Genomic DNA, 18,149 nt, shown 5'->3' with positions numbered 1-18,149 from the left:
CAAGATTGGCAGGCGTGCTCCAGCAATCGAGAAGCACGCTGCGCCGTAGACCCCGCCCTTAGCCCAAATCCTCTCTCCTCCCCCTTCCCCACAGCCTCCTGGCCAACGCCACTTACCCTGTGCAACCTCACAGGGCTGGGCCTTCAACGTCAGCAGTATGGCTCTCTCTTCTGTCGCTTTCTCTCCTTCACCATGCAGTCTGCGAACAGCACTTTCTACACTCCTCGCCAACAAACAAGCTCATGTCGAATGTCGGCAGATTCTACGGGCGATTCTACTGGCTTTGGGAGCCATCTGTTGGTTTTGCACCTCGTAGACACTGTTGGCTTTTTTTTTTAATCCTTTTCCGGGTAACCGGAGGGGAAGCTCAATTCCTTAACCCTGAGACCACTAAAGGGGCAATACAAAAAGAGGAAGTAAATAAATACATTTTTAAGAATACAAGAACTTCACAAATCTGCAGATCATTTTGTATTCTGGATTCATTTTGCTTTGTATTCATATGCTAATCTCTTCCTTTCCAGGGAGGGATTATAGGGTTCCACAATGGGGTATCTGTGTAATTTTCTAAAAGGGCACAAAGGGTTTAAATCATTGTTTCTTTGTAGTTGGAGGCAATGGAGAGCGGGAGGAATGAAAATCTAAAATTTACACAGAATTAGTTGTTTTTTTTTAACTGCAGGTAAGGTCAACTGTGGAACCAAGATAGATTTTAGAATACGAAGAGTTTCAAGAGGAAAAGAGCACTTTAAAAGTTAAGTTTTTTATTTTATTTTTTGCATTTATGTAAAATACCGGAATTTGAAGAAATATTCTTGCGTTTTGTAATGTTGATTTAACTTATCCTGCATTATCACATCTCAGCCAGGTTTTTAAAAGCAAATGTTAGAGTCAGGATAGTGGTTACTCAGTAAGGAAAAAAAGGGTTGTGATGGTTAGGGGCACAGGGGTACCTTCTAATATTTTATTTTTTTACCTAGGTTGTGATTATATACATATTTACTTTATAATTATTTCTTAAATTGACTAGGTATGTATGTATAACACACATTTTTCAGTTCGTGTTATATTGGGGCAATTTTCTTTAGTTTACAAAAAATTACGTAGAATTTACCATTTTAGCCATTTCTAAGTATACAGTTCAGTAGCAGTAAGTATATTCACATTGTTGTGCAACGATCACCACTGTCCATCTCCGTAAGTTTCTCATCATCCTAAACTGAAACTCTGTGCCCATTAAACAATAACTCCCCTCACCTGCCTTTCTCTAGTCCCCTGGTACCCACTGTTCTATAGTCTGTCTTTTTGATACTTTATAGAAGTAGAATCATAAAATATTTGTCCTTTTGTGTCTGGCTTATTTCATTTAGCATAATATCTTCAAGGTTCATCCATGTGGTATATATCCAAATTTCCTTCCTCTTTAATGCTGAATAATATTCCATTGTATGTATATACCACATTTTGCTTATCTATTCATTCAGAATGGACACATGGATTGTTTCCTCAATTTATGTTATATTTTATAATTTTTTAAATGTGGCTTGAATTTCTCCAGTGGGACAACGTTAAAAGAAACAAAGCTTAAAAGAAAGGGTTTGTTCTCCGAAATCAATGCATGTCAACACAATAGCATAATTAAAAGGTAAAAGCCTATTTCCAATAGCAAATGTCACTGAATCCAGAAAACCATGACCAGACTGAGACCTGTTCTAGATGTTGAAGATTTACATTTCCTTGCTAAATTTTAAAGAAAGAGCCCTTTGGAGGGAGAATATGTTTATCCAATTTTGAGAGCTAAAACCCCAATAATAATACATCATGACAAATAAGTTTTTGCCTTTAAGTAGTATTCCACCACTCTACATCTAATAAAGACGAAATAAAATTGTATATAGCATTTAGGATTATATTGATAATGCTTCATATTCTTTTGCTGATTTAGACATATAGTTGGAAGGTAAGAAATTACTGAGTTCTAACTTCTCTTTCTGCATTTTAGTTTCAGGCAAACCAAAAGCGCTCACTTTGAATTTCTGACTTACCACATCTTAGCCTGCCTTTGTTTCTTCATATACAGTTGTATAAAGAAATTTAGGAAACAGCCTTGCTCTCAGATGCGCCAGTTACTATGAATGTTGCCTTAGTAGTATGTAGTAGTATGGAGAAAGGCTTGATATAAAGTAAGAGAAAAATGCTATTAAATTCTTTGTACACTAGGATCGTAATCTTGTAAAAATATAAAATTTTAATAAGTATGGAAATATAACAGTAGAATGTATACCTTTTCTTTCACCTGATTTTTAAAAATAGTTTTGTGTAAAACATGTTTGAGATTTGCCATGTATTTGAAAATAACAATGCCATAATATCAAACCTCTGTGAAAAGAGAATAATTGAGTTTACTTATTTCAAACATATTTTTATAAAATGGAATCTGCATAAAGGAAAAATACAACAAGGAAACATAGCATAAGTTTGGTGAAATCATGGTTGCTGTTTTTCTTTTCTCTACTTTCTGAATGTTCTGTTATGTAGCTATTACTTTTCATATTTAAAAAAATTAAAATTAAAAAATTGAATCTGCACATTCCTTTGAAATTCATTTTATACCATATTTTATCTACAGTCAGTGTGGGAAGTTATAATGGAGAGATAGGAGGTTCCTATATGTGGTAGATTAATGTTTTAAACTATTGCTGTAATCATAATAGCTACCGTATTTCCCCGAAAATAAGACCGGGTCTTATATTAATTTTTGCTCCAAAAGACACATTAGGGCTTATGTTCAGGGGATGTCATCCTGAAAAATCATGTTAGGACTTATTTTCTGGTTAGGTCTTATTTTCGGGGAAACACAGTAATATATTTTTCTTTATTATTTTCAGGTGTACAAAACAATGTAGTAGTTAGACATTTATCGTTTATATCCTTCACACAGTGATAACCCCTCTCCTCCCATCAACTACCCCACTGACGTCGCATACAGCCGTTACATTTCCACTGCCTCTATTCCTAATGCTGTATTCAACTTCTTGTTAAATTATAGTTGACTTCTTATAAAATTATAGTTGACATTCATTATTGTTCAGCTTCAGCTTCAGGTGTACAGTGCAGTGATCAGGCATCTACATCATCCCTGAGGTGGTCTCCCTAATAAGACAAGTATCCATTGGATACCCTACAAAATCTTTACAACATTATTGATTACATTCCCAAAATTGACTTTTGTATACCCATGGCAATCTTGTGGTTACTGATTGTGCTTTCTAATTCCCTCACCTTCCCCCTTATCCCGACTCCCCCCATCTAGCAACCCTCAGTTTTTCCTCTGTGTCTCTGAGACTGTTTCTGATTAGTTCATTCATTTATTCTTTTCTTTAGATTCCACATGTAAGTGAGATCATATGGTATTTGTATTTCTCTGTCTGACTTATTTCACTTAGCATAATATTCTCTAGGTCCATCCATATTATTACAAATGGTAAGATTTCATTCTTCTTTATGGCTGCGTAATACTCTATTTATAAATGTACTACACTTTCTTAATCCAGTCATCTACCAATGGGCATTTCGGTTGTTTCCATGTCTTGGCTATTGTGTATAGTGCTGCAATAAACATAGGGGTGCATAAATTTTTTTGAATTAGAGTTTTGGATTTCTCCAGATAGATACCAAGGAGTGGAATTGCTGGGTCATAAGGTAGTTCCATTTTCAGTTTTTTGAGATACCTCCATACTGTTTTCCATAGTGGCTGTACCAATCTGCAATCCCACCAACAGTGCACAAGGGTTCCCTTTTCTCCACATCCTTGCCAGTACTTGTTATTTGTTGATTGTTGATTTATTTATTTGATTGGGGTGAGGTGGTATCTCATTGTGGTTTTTATTTGCAGCTCTCTAATGATTAGTGAGGTTGAATATTTTTTCATATGTCTGTTTGCCATCTGTATGTCCTCTTTAGAAAAATGTCTCTTCATGTCCTCTGCCCATTTTTTAATTGGGTTGTTTGTTTTTTTGAAGTTGAGTTGAATGAGTTTTTTAATAAATTTTGGATATTAACCCCTTATCGGATATATCATTGGCAAATATCTTCTCCCATTCAGTAGGATCCCTTTTTGTTTTATTGATGGTTTCCTTTGCTGTGAAAAAACTTTTTAGTTTGATGTAATCCCACAGGTTTATTTTTTCTCTCACTTCTCTTGCCCGAGGGGATATATCAGTAAAAATCTTACTCTGGGTAATGTCTGTAAACTTTCTTCCTATATTTTCTTCTAGGAGTTTTATGGTTTCAGATCTTACATTTAAGTCTTTAATCCATTTTGAATTTATTCTTGTATATGGTGTAAGGAGGTGGTCCAGCTTCATTTTTTTGCATGTGTCTGTCCAGGTTTCCCAGCACCATTTATTGAATAGACCTGTCTTTACCCTTCCGTAAATTCTTGCTTCCATTGTCGTAGATTAAATGACCATATAGGCATGGATTTATTTCTGGACTCTCTATTCTGTTCCATTGATCTATGTGTCTGTTTTTATGCCGGAACCATGCTGTTTTGATTACTGTAGCCTTGTAGTATAATTTGATGTCAGGTATCATTATACCTCCCACTTTGTTCTTATTTCTCAAGATTGCCAAGGCTATCTGGGGTCTTTTATGGTTCCATATAAATTTTAGGATTATATGTTCTATTTCTGTGAAAAATGTCCTTGATAGTTTGATAGGAATTGCATTGAATCTGTATATTGCCTAAGGCAGTATGGACATTTTAACGATATTAATTCTTCCTATCCATGAGCATGGTATGTGTTTCCATCTATTTGCATCTTCTTTAATTTCTCTCTTTAGTGTCTTATAATTTTCTGAGTACAGATCTTTTACTTCTTTGGTTAAATTTATTTCCAGGTATTTTATAGTCTTTGAAGCAATTGTAAATGGGACTGTTTTTTTTTAATTTCTCCTTCTGATATTTTATTATTGGTATTTACAAATGCAACCGATTTCTGAATATTAATTTTGTATCCTGCTAATTTACTAAGTTCATTTATCAGTTCTAATAGTTTTTTGGTGGAGTCTTTAGGGTTCTCTGTATATAATATTATGTCCTCTGCATATAATGACAGTTTTACTTCCTCCTTACCAATTTGGATGCCTTTTATTTCTTTTTCTTGTCTGATTGCTATGGCTAGAACTTCCAGAACTATGTTGAATAGAAGTGGAGAAAGTGGCAACCTTGCCTTGTTCCTGATCTTAAGGGGAATGGTTTTAGCTTTTCCCCATTGAGTATGATGTTAGCTGAAACACGGTTATATTTTTGTTTGTTTGTTTGCGTTTTTTTTGGGGGGGGATCTTTTTGTTTTTATAATTAAAGTTTATTGGGGTGACAATTGTTAATAAAGTTACATAGATTTCAGGTGTACAATTCTGTATTACATCATTTATAAATCCCATTGTGTGTTCATCACCCAGAGTCAGTTCTCCTTCCATCACCATATATTTGATCCCTTTTAGAAACACGGTAATATTTAATGATCATTTACTATTTGTCAGGAGCTCTACCAAGTATTTTATCTTTGTTTTCATTTGTAATTGTTTGAGATGGATATTAAGTCCATTTTATGGATGAGGAATTTGAATTTGAGGACTGAAGAAGTTAAGAGGCTTGCTTATAATGTAAAAGCCACCAAGTTTATAGTGGGGCCTGAAAAAGACTCCAGGTCAGCTGGATAGAAAGAATTTCTAACACTATTGAAGTGTGATATACTTTTCTAAAATTCTAGTAAACCTCTAAAAAAACATTCAAGCTATATCATAGCCACCATGAAGATGATGTCTGGTTATTAACAGAGGCAGGTATACTGTGAAGCTAATGAAGATTCAGGGGCCCTCAAAACACTGGCCCCTCCTAGGCTCCGGAGAGGCCCTGAAAATGGTCTTTTGAAAGACTAGATATTTTTTCATTATTGTGCAAAAATTTTTAAAGTAACAATTTTGTAATTTTTCCTTAATGAGAGCCCCTCAAAACCTGGATTTACCCCTGTTAACAATCATCTGGGAATCTGACTCAGAACTGTTGTAACTTCAATAGGTACTTTAAAAGGTTATAGTCATATTTTATAATAACACAGAAAATTGTTGACACTATGACTCAAGTGCAAAAAGCAAAGTAAACTAGATGTATGCATTATGATTGTATACAAAATATGAATTCAAGGATTGTAAGGAAACTTGAAAATGAAAGCATTAAATTCTTTTTATTCATTTGTTCATTCACAAATATTTATTAGTCATTTTTTATGTACCACATATTACGTGTTTTGTTAGTTGGGTTTTTTTTTTTTTTAATCCATTTCTCTTATTGATACAGTTTGGAATTCAGTTAAATATATTTGCAAAACTGTCTTAATTATCAAGTGAAAATCACTTTTCACATACCTTTAATGTTATACTTGTGTACTATGACAAGTTAAGAGATACAGAAATATTTAACTATTTGGCCCCCAGTTTTCTCCTCTCTAAAATATGGAGAATGGACAGAAATCCAGATCATATTACCACTGCTCTTTCTTCCCAGACTACTACATCATAATAAAACTGTACAAGAGCAGGAAATTAAGCTGATAAAAATTTAGTTTTTCAACTGTAATAATTAACTATAACTTTAGAGAAATTATATTCAGAAACAGCATAATGTAAATTAATATAAATGGAAATCGGCTGTCTGATGATAGTTCCAGTTTCAAAATGAGGCAAATCGCTGGTAACATCCATCTTTTTATTTCAGCAGGGAAAGAATTTTATTCATGTATATTTCCTTTAGATCTTAATATTTTTGCCTAGAGACACTAACTTCAAAAAAACTCAAAGGAATTGAACAGAGGTATGGGTAAATTAGGTTAGTCTTTTAATAACTGGAATATGATGATTTTTCTAAATACAGAAGTTTTCAAAAATGGCATTTTGCTTTTATGAAAAGTATTATGGGAAAAAGTTTGAGGGAGAAACTATAGCAGAGTAGTGTAAGTTCTGTATTCAGACAGAACTGGAATGGAATCTATTCTGAAGCTGCTTAGCTTTGTGACCTTGTTTGGACAAATTATTTAACCTCTCTAAGCCTTAGTTTACTCATCTGAAAAATGGAAGTAATATTAGTGCCTAACTCACAAGGTGTAGTGAAGTTTAAAAAAGATAATGTAAATAAAGTTGTTGAGTATAGTGCTTATAACAGTAAGTTGTACTAAATATTAAATATTAGTGATACTAAATTATTAAATATTAGATAATAAAGCTAAATTTTCAGATATAATATTTCATTAAGGAAATTGAGTTTTAGAGAACTCAATTGTCACATTAACTAAGAATAGAGTGTTTTCCCAATTTTTAAAAGGATATGCAAATAGCTTTTTGACTCTCTGAGCAGCAAGCTCCATGACAGTCTGCAAGACGGCAAAAAGGTTGGCAGGAAGAAAGTGGTCAATCCATTTTCTATGAAAGATTGATATGATGTGAAAGCACCAGCTATGTTCAATATAAGAAATATTGGAAAAACACTAGTCACTAGAACTCAAGGAATCAAACTTATATCTGATGGCCTCAAGGGTTGTGTTTTTGAGGTGAGCCTTATTGATCTACAGAATGATGAAGTTGCTTTTAGAAAATTCAAGTTAATTACTCACAATGTTCAGGGCAAAAACTGCCCAACTAACGTTCACGGCATCTTACAAAATGGATCTTACCCGTAACAAAATGTGCTCCAATGGCAGACCATGCTTGAAGATATGTTGATGTCAAGACTAGTGATGGTTATTTGCTTTTTCTATTCTGTGTTGATTTTACTTAAAAACACAATAATCAGATTCGGGAGACTTCTTACACTAAGCACCTACAGATCCACCAAATCGAGAAGAAGATGATAAAAATCATGATCCGAGAGGTGCAGACAAATAACTTGAAAAAAGTGGTCAATAAATTGATTGCAAATAAATAATTTGATTGATTGATTGATTGATTGATTGATTGCAGACAGCATTACAAAAGACAGAGAAGGCTTGACAATCTATCTGCTCCATGATGTCTTTATTAGGAAAAAAAAAATGCTGAAGAAGCCTAAGTCTGAATTGGAAAATTCATGGAGCTTCGTGGTGAAGGTAGTAATTCTGGAAAACCTACTGGGGATGAGATAGGTGCTAAAATTAAATGAGCTGATGAATATGAGCCACCAGTTCAAGAATCTGTCTAAAATTTAGACTTTTAATGGTGACAGAGGAAAAGCCTTATTTGCAATGTGAAAAAAAATAAAAATGATAAGCAAATGCTATTAACTAAAATCAATAGTGCATTCAGTCTCAATAGCAGTCCTTTCTGAGTAGCAAATTCAAAGTTGACCTTCACGTTCTTCTTTTTTTGCTTCTGTTTTCTCTAAATGTTGTACATCGAACATTTATTCCTTTTGTAAAAAGAAAGAGGTATTTTTTGAAAAAGAATCAATTCAATATCCAACTATCCTGTTAACATTAATTCCAAAAAAAAGACCAAAGAAATTAATATGCCATTTTGGATTCCTTTTTGAGTATCCAGTAGACAAAATGAATTTATGTGTGAATGAGTCAATATATACTCAGTTGTCAGTATGCATATGCAGTGTGTTGGAGTCCATAGTTAAATTCATCCAGAAGTTGGATAAAAGGTCACTTCCTGAGAATCAAACTATTATGACTCAACATAAACTGGATGAAATTAACCACTAAGAGGGAATCTAGTCAGTGTTATTAGAATTATAGCCTAAGAAGCTATAATAGTGTAATCATGAAAACTACAACATATTAATTTTATTTCCCTTCCTAGTCTCTTAATGTTGTTTGTAAATTAGTATAATATTTCAAAAGTTCTATGATTGATATTGTGTTATTTATTGCTGTGTAACAATTTACCCCAAAACTTAGTGCCTTAATACAACAAGCACTTATTATCTCACAGTTTCTGAGGGTCAGGAATCCAGATGCAGCTTAGCTGGGTGCCTCTAGCTCAAGGTGTCTCATGAGGTTGCTGGGGGCGTCTGTTTCCAAGCTCACTCATATGGTTGTTGGTAGGGTTCAATTCCAGTGAGGTATTGCACTGAGGACTTCAGTTCCTCACTGTCTGTTGACTGGAGGCCTCTCTTATAGGGTCCACAACATAGCAATGGTCTTCCCTCAGAGTGAGCAACAGGGAGCGCTGGAGGTGAAGCAGAAGTCCTTTTGTAACCTAATCTCAGAAACGACTTTCCATTGCTTCTGCTAGTTCTCTTCATTAGAAGTGAGTTCAACCTACACACAAGGGGAGGGTATGAATACTATTCTCTCATTGAAGGGATCCTTAAAGGTCATCTCAGAGGCTGCCTAGTATAAAAACATTCATCAAACTTATTCCGCTTGCTCTGATATCATCACCTAGCTATATCCTAAATATAACCTCACATTATATACGAGTATGACTTGTCTATAAGGAGAGAAAATACACTAATCAACACATAAATTCCTCATCATTTATTAAATTAGTAAATATTTTTTAAACACTTGAGTTTTGTCATTTGTTAGATTGTGAGTTTGGTTAGTGCAATTCAGTGTCAATGCTCGTCAGTGTCCGAACTTAAACTTGTGACCAGGCCCAGGACTGTAGTCCTGACTTAAGAGGGCCCACCTGAGCTACCAGGAGGCCTCCTTGTGCAATAGGAATGGCACTATAAAATGCCTACATGGGCCAGGCAGGTAACTCAACTTGGGTGAAGTTACTTGGGTGTAAGCAAACTTGGATGTAAGAAACACTTCATTCAACAAAGCGTCAAATTCTATGGTCATAACTCTATTAAAATATATACATACTTACCTTAAGAACTGGTTAACTTAATTTCTCAGCCTAATATCTTCATTTGGCTTACTTAAAGATAATCTGACAAACACTTTCAAAATCCTTCATCACATCTTTTCACATAAGGTAATATTTACTTTTACCATATAAAGTAATATTCACGGTTCCAGGGATTAGGATGTGAATGTATCTTTTTGTGGGCCACCATTTAGCACATGACAGGGGCATTGTCTGTAAAGAATTTTAAAATAATAGTAAAACTGACTAAATGTCAGTCTACTTTTTATTATCACCATGTATGGGCAATTTTAAACAGTGCCTGTGATGAAATACTCTCCATGGGGGCAGAACATTCCAACACCTCCCCCATTCTCTGTGTGCCCCTGCTGAATATTCCAATGTGAGCTATTCAGCCTGCCTTAACTTTCCAGGGTCAAAATCTTTCCAGGGCCATAAAATACAATTTGATGGTTTATCAATGGCCAGTCACACCCCCTAATCTTGGTATGACTAACTCCTCATTCTTCAGCAATCAGCTTAAATAGATGTTACCTCCTCAAGGAAGATTTCCCTAAATACCCTATCTAGACTCCAAGTATCACCCCCAACTTATTTCCTGTATTTGTTCATTTCTTTCATAGCACTTGCCACATTTTGCAGTTATTTTATCTGTAGGTTAATTCCCCCCCCCCCTTTCTCTATTAGTCTGTAAACTCCAAGTCTTGTCTGTCTTATTCTCTGAGTTATCCCCAGAGCCTAGCACAGCGCCTGCCACAGGGCAGATGCTCGATATACGTGTAGCATCATTGCCTTCTCCTCAGCTTCTATGCTACCAGTAAAGTGCATTTGCTCAACATTGGACAAATTATTCTTTCTTCATCTCATGTCCATGACTAAACAGAAATAGCTACTTGTTGTATAAGACTAGTGACATAGAGAACCATTTATCTCCATAATTCAGAAACAGCTGCAGCATCATGGATCTTAGTAGAGTTTTCTCTTATTCCAAACTCCAACTCAGGCATGATTAGGAATGTTTTATTCTGAAAACTCAGAGACAGCACAAGACTGAACCATAAAATACAATATATAGAGAGTGTTAACATTATGAAAGAGGACCTACGCGTTGTGTCCAGACACCACACTCAAAATGACAAGAGCGCAGTCAGAATCCCAAACTTAACAAGTTCCAAAAGTAAATTATCAACTTCCTCTCCAAACCACATACATGCTCCTCTTAATTTCCTTCCCGATTTCTTTCAGTAGCACAACTATTTACCTGGTTAGTTCCTTAGCACATTCTGTTTCTTCTGCTGTTATGTTTCTCCTCCAGCTCTTCCCATAGCAGTTTCTTTTTCATCCTAAACCTGAGTGAAAGCATCACTTCGAAGACTTTTCCTCCCTGCCCTGGATAAGTAGATCTATCCTACTCTTATTTGCATTTATTGCATCCTATACATTTCGTTCATAGTCCCTTATCCTAATTAATATATTTGATTAGTCTTCTCCACTAAATTTGAAGCTACATGAGGGTAGGAATGATGTCTTGTTTACTGATATATGTATCTAGCTCCTAATACAGCATCTGACACATGGCAGGTGATCAATCCATTGTAGAACAAATTAAGGTGCCCTATTCTGTTTTGCCCTACGTGTAACAACTGTGATGCATTTACACAGAAGAGAGAAATTCTTATTCCTCCATTTCATGTCCATAGCTTTAAAAAGCCACTGGTTTAAGACTAATGACATAGAGAGTCATTTATCTCCATAGTGCAGAAACAGCTGCAGTGTCATGAATCTTAGTACAAACAATATTTTTTACCATGATTAGGGAAATTTCATATTGAATCTTACAGGAATTTCATAAATAAATTGAATTAGAAAATACAGAATGGATGAATGGTATGAATGGGTAGAACCTGGAGAGTTTTTTCCTGGGGCAAAAAAAATATTATCTTTAAGTTTCGAGATAAGCATACAGATATTTCTTTTTGCACACTTTTCAAAACATCTCACAAAGATAGACAATGTCTGCTGCCTGTGCTGGCCAAAAGTACAAAAGTTGTTTATTAAGGCATGATTCACCCACCCAAAGGCCTTCATTTCCATGAAGAGGAGAAGCCAACTAATTTCAGTTAAGCCTGGGATAGTAATTTGACCTAAGAAAGGGGGGGTCCACATTACCACTCTTTTGGATCTTATGCCACACGACAGTGTCCAAAGTCGTGTCCCTTCTCAGCCACACTTCAGAACTGTTTTGCATATCCGGGATTCCAAGCAAGCAGGCCTCATTTGCTATCTCTCAAGCAGATACACTTTGGGCTAGCTTGGAAGTGCTCAAAGCTATAATAGCGTTCAAACAATAACAAAAAGTCTCAGATTTCCTTAGTGTTAACCTTTGAACAGTTCAAAGAGCTTCCACATTTTTTTTCTGGTGCCTTCCCTGTCATGCTATGACGTAAGAGGATCTGAGATTAGAGAACCTGAGGTTCAAATAGTTTATTCCAAACCACAGTGAAATTACATATCACAATCAACCTCCATTATCGTGACTCCCACTAGACCTTCCCAAGGGGTATGTGACCTTTTATGAAAAATTTCAAAACGACATGTAATTACAAGTCTTGAGCATTTTTTCTAATTCTCTTAACAGAGAGAAAAATATTATTTTGTGGTTTTTAAATAAAATGTCTTTGTGAGGACAGGTTTCTAAATTGCCTCATTCTAAATTCACATAGAAAAGATCAAAGAAATAAACAAAGAGGAAATACTTTCCGGATGCCAGAAACTTTGAGGTATTTCTGCTACTTGGAATGTAAAAGGGCTCAATTAGAAGGAAGGGCCAGTTCAAGATTCCACTTCTGTAAAATATATTATCACCCCAGTGGAATTCCCGAACATCCCCTTACTTGGGGTTGAAGACTATGTGAAGTCAGATGGAGAGATACGTAGGACATACACTCATACACATTTCAATTTCTAATAGAACCCATTGCAATTCCTACATAAGTATTAACCAAAGCTGGACACACATAGACCTCTCTATGTTAAGATGAGCAAAAGAGAATACCACAGGATTATGAAAAGATGCTGCAGCCCAAAGGATGAGGTCCCCTTGAAAAATCAGAACAAAAGTGGGTGATATATACAGAAGATTCAGAAGATCCAATAAACAAAAATGTAAGCATTTATGTTCCCTAATGATGTATCCTCAATACCTAAAAGAGTACCCAGCACAGAGTAGTTGCTCAATAAATATTTGTTGACTAAATTGACTGACTATAGTAGGAATCTCAGAAGGGGGAAATGGTAGGAATAGAAGCAATAATTAAATAATTCTCCTAAGACTTAAGCCTGCAGGCAAAATGAATGAAAAGAAACCAACATCTAGACTAGCCAGGTGACATTTTTTAAATATTTCAAGGATGAAGAAAAAAGTCTTCAAGAATCCAGACAGGGAAAAATAACAAACAAAACAAAAACAAAATAGATGCTCTCCAAAGGAACTAAACTCAAACTGGCCTCAGAATTATGCAACTCTATAAAACACAAGTCAATAAAGCATACCTTACAGAATTCCGAGGATGTTTATAATTTAAGAATTTTGCACTCAGCAAGTTGTCATGCAGCTGTGAGGCCTCAGAAATAAGTCCTCAGATATAAAGGGGGCAAAAATGACACTGCCGAGGTTATCTGTTCTGAAAGAAGGAACTGCTCATATATATACTGCTGAATAAGAACTCAAGAAGAAAGAAGAAAATCACGGCATAAAAAGACTTATGCACAAAAGAATTTTATATAAATATCTAAAACAACCCTCCTAAGAGAAAATACATAATGTAAAAAAGAGAAATTTCTTTTTCCAAGAGCAATAATCAAGGTTGAAAAGGTCAGACTACATGAACAAAAACCAAGCTGGGAGGGGTTGGGAGTGGGAGATAAAGAATGAAGGGAAATAAAAGTGTGCTAAATACCTCATCTTGCACAGCAGAAATAAAGAGCTCTTATTTCATTGTGATATTGAAAATGAGATGTTTTTCTTTAATTTAAAAGTAAGTACTTTTAGAAGAAAAACAGTATTTATAATTTCCAAAGCATTTATTGGAATTTGAAAAGCAAAGAATACATAGTTCACATTATAAGAGACAAGAAAAAGAAACAATCATGCAGAATATGAAAAAAAGATTAAGAAAATGAGATGACGGAAAGAATCTGAAACTTCAGAGCATCTACCAGTCTATCCTTTATCAGAGGAGTGTGTGATAAGCAATATTTCATTCATTTCATTATCTCAATAATCTTAAGAAATATCATAAAACCATTAAAATTACGTTAGTAAAGGATATGAACTGTTATAGAAATATAATAAAAAGCTGGTCAAAATTATTTCTATGATAAGTCCAATTTGATTTAAGACATAGATTTAATGTATAGGCAAGTCCTGTAAGGTAATAATGGTTGAGATTATAGATTTTAGAATTGTATCTCAGATCTATCATTTGTATCTCAGATGTATCATTTACTAATGACCTTAGGCAAACAAATTAATAACAAATTATAGCCTAATTTATTCATCTGTAAAGAGAGAATGGTAATGTTTTTCTCACAAAACTATTGAGAGGATTACAAGAGACAATCATATATAAAAAGAAAATCAGGCTATCTCACACACCCAGTAAATAATAACTATTGTATATGTGTATGTATATTATTTATATATATTATATATGTATGCACATATATTGTGTATATATACAAATATACATATTATATATATTACACATAATGAGTGTGGGTGCCTATGCGCACATACTCGTACACACAGAAACAGGGCCGAGAGAAATTGTACCAAAGTGTTAACAATGGTTAACTCCAAATGGAGGAATTTTGAGTGATTTTTGTGTGTGTTTCTCTATACTTTTTGTTTCTCCTTCATGCTTTCCTGCATTTTCCAAAATTTCTACAAAGATACGCTTGCTTTTTCAATTAGGCAAAATTTATTAATTAAAATTAAAATATGTAGTAAAAAGTTTGTAAGCTATCAATACAAATAGAAAGTATATATTATATTGTAACCATCCAAAAGAAATATCCATTCTTAGATTCCTAAAATTCACAAAATTATCTATAAACGCAGTAGTGCCTTTCACATAGCTTGAGTTCAGTTTTAGCAAAACAAAACAAAACAAATGTCTTTTCCTCTGAATGGTGAATGTCTTGGAGTTGCTCCAGAATAATATTGAATTATTCACATTGAATGGTGAATGCCTGGAGTTATTCCAAAATGATATGAAATCAAACTTTATTTCAGTGAGAACTTTTAAGCCTAAAATCCTACAAATTGAATCAGTCTTGATGTATCTGTTCCAAAAACCAGTCTCCAAATGTATAGAGACTAGGTCTGGCACTGGGAAATGAGATGTACTAGACAAATGCTACTACTTGATGGTGAGCGTAGAGGTTGCAGGGAGTAGAGAATGATGAAACCAAATACTCATTATTAAAATATTGTTAGTAATATCCATTAGCACCCCAAGCTATCCTTCACCAGAGTATTGTGTGATAAACATTTTGTTAATTCATTTATTCTTCTAATGAATATTTATTGAAGAGTCTATTATGCACACAGCACTGAGGTAGGCACTGGATTTACAGTAGAGAACAAAACAGACGGAGTCCCTGCTTGCGTAGGACTGAGAGCCTAATAGAGAAGACAGAAAAATACAAACACAAGTAGACACATGATTGTAAATAGTGATGAGTGCTGTGGAGGAAAGTACAGAATGTTATGAAAGAAAATAGGGTACGGGGATGTTTTAGGGCAGGAGAAGGGAGTGGTCAGGCATGACTTCTCTGAGTAAGCAACATTTTAGCCAGGACCCAAAAGATGAGTAAGAGTTAGGGAAGGGATGGACAAAAGTATTCCGGGAAGAGAAAATGACATATGCAAAAGCCATAAGGTAGAAAAAAAGCTTGGAGCCTTGAGGTAATTGAAAGAATACCAATACAATCTCTTTTGGAAAAGCTTGTCTAGGCTCCACTGTTCTTATCTCAGTAAGAACACAGAACAATGCAGTGATACAATGCACAGTTGATAGCAGATAGGTCTTACTCAGGTCTGTCACTTAGCTGTTTAACTTTATTGCTGGCTTGTTTCAGCATCTTTGAAATGAGAGTTACGGATTTCCTTCTTGAGCTTCTTGTGAAAATTCATTATATTTCATCTGCAAAATACTTGCCCTTTTTATGATGTTACATAGCATAGGTGTAATGTAATGCTCAACAACATATGGCATTTTTACTATTAAAATGTCCATTCCGAGGAAAAAGAGTAGGAGCTCCCCATCACTTTAGGAAAGTGAAAAGAGAGCGCTATATCACTCATTTGCAATTGTCATTCAATCCCAGAAGCCTAATTATGATCATGAGCTAGGTCATCTATTTTTGTGAAAGTAAACTGTTATTTGTAAGAAGATGGTCTATATGAAGCTTTCTCAAGCGGAATCCAGTGGCTTAGCCTGAGAGATTTGTTGAGACGTTTCTGGATCTTCCCAGTTTTCAAACAACTATCCTCTTGCTTGAACCATGTGGAACTTAGATAAGTGTCAGAATCAAACTGTCTGACAAGAATATAGTTAGAGTCTCATCCCCATCCCCACTCTGCACTGGCCCGAACCCCCACGTGCCAGGCACAACGCTGAACACTTAGATGCAATAGCCTTGCTGGAGACATAGTCCACTCTCATTATTTAGGGTATTTATATTCCGTAACGTGGCCATGAACACTGAATTAATGCATAACAAACCATTGCTCCTAAGGAAATAGAGGGTTAGTTTCTGGAGAGCTTCTAGTCATAATATGTTCATCAACTGATCAATACATAACCTTGTTTTATGCGTTTCTGTTTAAAGACACCATATGGAATATATATTGTTGATTCCTTAACAATGAACTCACGGTCAACAGCCCTATAACTCCATCTTTTCTCCATGGCAGCTTTCTTTCTTTTTTTTTTTTTTATATGGAACGCTTCACGAATTTGCGTGTCATCCTTGCGCAGGGGCCATGGCAGCTTTCTTGCACTTAAGAACAGCGGATTGCACTTTGGCAATATGCACGGGAGCTATTTTAAAGAGTGAAATCGCCACCGGAAAGCACACAATTCAGAAAACATGGCACCAAAAGGACATTTGTTTACAGTAGGAGAGCTGAAACAAGAAGGCAAAGGGTTGCTTTGTTCAACCTCCACTGAGGACGTGCAAGCTGGGCAACTCAAATTTTTCACTGTTGGGCACATGGCAGCAAATGTGCACAACAGCCAAATTACAAAGACATTCTAATAAAGAGGCAAATTCACAAATATGGAACCTGTAAATAATGAAGATCCACTGTAGGATTATGATTTTCATTATTTAGATGAAGAAATTAAAGATCAGAGAGGTTAATTCACTTTCCCCAAAGGTCATCCTAATGAAAAATGGTAGAGATGGGATTCAAACACAGTTCTGCTCAACTCCAAAATCAAAAATGCTTAACCACTATCATCTTCCGAAGTCCATTAATAGGGAACACATTAAACAAATTATAATAGTAAAATTCTATGGAAAGTTACATAAGGTGATACATAGGTGACATTTTAGAATTACATTCCTATTATTTAATAAGAGTTACCAAATGAGCTCTTGGGTGTTATAAAGGACCTTGCTATTTATTTGCTCACTTGATTCTCACAATTACCCTATGAGGTAGGTGCTGTCTGAATCCCCATTTGATTGATTAGAAAATTGAGGCTCAGAGAAGTTGTGTAACTTTTTAAAGATCACACAGCAAATAAGAAAAGCCTGGTCTCAAGCTTTTAACTACCATATTATTCAAATCCAAAAATGGGCATGTGACCAAAAGAATAAAAAAGGGACAGAAATTTAACATTAAGAAAAATATGATAAAACAAGTGAAGATTATTACAAATAAAGCAGAAGGGGTGGCCAGTTAGCTCAGTTGGTTAGAGCGTGGTGTTGATAGCACCAAGGTTGTGGGTTCAATCCCCGCATTGGTCACTGTGAGCTGTGCCCTTCTTTAAAATAAATAAATAAATAAATAATAAAGCAGAAATACTAAGTCTTTTCAAGCCCTTATTGTATATGGCTAAGAAGGGAGGGGAGGGGAGGGATGTGCTTATTCAATGAGCATCTATTTAGTACACAATTAACAGAAAATGTAAAAGTTTTTATTTCTGACCCTTATATTAAAATTTGCTACTAGATAAAGGGATGAGAAAGAGTAAAGAACAGCATATATTATT

At 35.0% G+C, this 18,149-nt stretch overlaps 1 non-coding gene across 1 annotated transcript; it reads left to right on the top strand.

Annotated features, from left to right (window-relative positions):
• Positions 1-17,830: 17,830 nt before the first annotated feature.
• Positions 17,831-17,904, top strand: TRNAI-GAU (transfer RNA isoleucine (anticodon GAU)). Its single transcript has one exon. It is a non-coding gene; the product is annotated as a tRNA-Ile (tRNA).
• Positions 17,905-18,149: the final 245 nt, after the last annotated feature.

Source organism: Rhinolophus sinicus, chromosome 12 (assembly GCF_057876585.1).
Source record: "Rhinolophus sinicus isolate RSI-liver-muscle chromosome 12, RSI-T2T, whole genome shotgun sequence".
NCBI classification, from domain to species: Eukaryota; Metazoa; Chordata; class Mammalia; order Chiroptera; family Rhinolophidae; genus Rhinolophus; species Rhinolophus sinicus.
The sequence above is the reverse complement of the archived record's forward strand: the minus strand, read 5'-3'. Positions and strand labels throughout refer to the sequence as shown.